The sequence below is a fragment of the Rattus norvegicus genome, chromosome Y (assembly GCF_021556685.1).
Source record: "Rattus norvegicus strain SHRSP/BbbUtx chromosome Y, alternate assembly SHRSP_T2T, whole genome shotgun sequence".
In the NCBI taxonomy this organism is placed as follows: domain Eukaryota; kingdom Metazoa; phylum Chordata; class Mammalia; order Rodentia; family Muridae; genus Rattus; species Rattus norvegicus.
The window spans coordinates 32451094-32453484 of NC_141555.1; positions in this window are offsets into that span (position 1 = coordinate 32451094).

Genomic DNA, 2391 nt, shown 5'->3' on the forward strand with positions numbered 1-2391 from the left:
AAAGGATATACCTTCTCAGCTCCTTATGGTGCTTTCTCCAACATTGACCATATAATTGATCAAAAATCGGGCCTCAACAGGTACAGAAAGTTAGAAATTATCCCTTGAGTGCTATCAGACCACCATGGGCTAAAGCTGGTCTTCAATAACAATAAGGGAAGAACGCCCACATATACGTGGAAGTTGAACAATGCTCTACTCAACGATAACCTGGTGAAGGAAGAAATAAAGATAGAAATTAAAGACTTTTTAGAATTTAAGGAAAATGAAGGTACAACATACCCAAAATTATGGGACACAATGAAAGTTGTGCTAAGAGGAAAACTCATAGCTCTGAGTGCCTGCGGAAAGAAACAGGAAAGAGCAGATGTCAGCAGCTTGACAGCACACCTAAAAGCTCTAGAACAAAAAGAAGCAAATACACCCAGGAGGAGTAGAAGGGAGGAAATAATCAAACTCAAAGCTGAAATCAACGAAGTTGAAACAAAAAGGGCTATACAATGAATCAACAGAACCAAAAGTTGGTTCTTTGAGAATATCAACAAGATAGATAAACCCTTAGAAAGACTATCGAGAGGACACAGAGAGTGTGTCCAAATTAACAAAATCAGAAATGAAAAGGGAGACATAACTGTAGATTCAGAGGAAATTCAAAAAAAATCATCAGATCTTAATATAAAAGCCTATATTCCAGAAAACTTGAAAATCTTCAGGAAATTTACAATTTTCTAGACAGATACCAGGTATACCAAAGTTAAATCAGGAACAGATAAACCAGTTAAACCACCCCATAACTCCTAAGGAAATAGGAGTCATTCAAGGTCTCCCAACCAAAAAGAGCCCAGGTCCAGATGGGTTAAGTGCATAATTTATTTATTTTTATTTACATTTTAATTGTTACTCTCTTTAAGTGTTTCACCTTCTGGAACCAGCTATCTTATCCCTCTTCCCCTGCTTTTATGAGGGAGCTCCTTATACACCTATCCACCCTTTCCCTCCCACCTCCATTCCCTGACATTCCCCTACTATGAGATATTGAGCCTTGACAGGACAAAGGACCTCTCCTCCCATTGATGCCTGACAAGTCCTTCTTCTGCTACATAGGTGGCAACAGTCATGGGTCAATATCTGTGTAACCTTGGGAGTGGTTTGTTCCCTGTTATGTCCTGGGGGAAGGTTATTTTTAAAGTTATTGCAGATATAATTTTAAGGAAACAGGTGCAAGCCAGAGAGGAACCTGTCATTATACACCTAAGGACACATCTCTGTAAGGAAACTAATTTGAATGGCCAGGAGTGCTTATGACACCCAGCAATATGTCTCCTGTTTCCCAGTGGTTTTATGTCCCTGCACTCAGCCATTCAATGTCAAAAAAAAAAAAAAAACAACACTCTAACATATAGAATCCATACACAATTCCTTGTCTTTATAGGTTTTCAGGAAATAGTAAAGATAATATGCCAAAGGAGTGAGCTGCTTATTAGATTTAATCCATAATTCTCAATTCACAATGACAAATAGCAGAATGATCAGGAGAGACAAAGATAGACAACACTTGAACAAATAAATTAATATAAGAGCAAATTAATGATGACTACAATACACTCATACACTTAGGTAAAGGGTCATTTGGTGACATCTCACTAGAACCTTGATGTCTTTTACCAGCAGCAAAAATTGACCATCACTATGAGTTCAAACAGAAGGTGCTATATCCAGTATTGCTTCTGGAAATGACTAAATAGTTCGCAATTTCTATAGGAAATTTAGACCAGAGTATCAGAGGGTCTCAAACTCTGATTTGAGTTTCTTTGCTTGCTTCCTAGTGGAATGAGTCAGGTTGCTCTCTTGGAAGAAATCTGCACATATCAGGGTCAAAGTCCATGATTAAATGTATAAGTTGCTCAAACTGGTTAGTATTACAAATAGATGATGTTGTGGCTTCACAATCTTATAGGGTAAAAATCGAAAGACGACTTAATATGACCAAGGCTTGGAGGGAAACATTTTGAATAGACTAATTCTAAATGGAAATTACCAGATTTCATTTAAAGACAAAGTATACAAGAAAAAAAAAACACATCCTGGTTGACGGATGCAGGGGGAAACAAGAATGCAGTTTAACAAGAGTAAAGAACATGCAGTTAACTAGGTCATTTTGACTCTCATTTTCTAGAAGAGAGTTGTGTGCTCTCTCAAAAAACTTTTCAGAACAAGAGGTAGAAACCAGAGACAGCTTCATGTGGGAAAAGGTGGAGAAATCTTTGCCCACATACTCAATATAAAAAGAAAATAACTAAACCCAGGCAAAATGTCAAAGGATGCAAATCCATCAGGTATGGAGATTGGTATCTAATGAGGTGCTTCTTATGGGTGAAGAAAATAGGACAG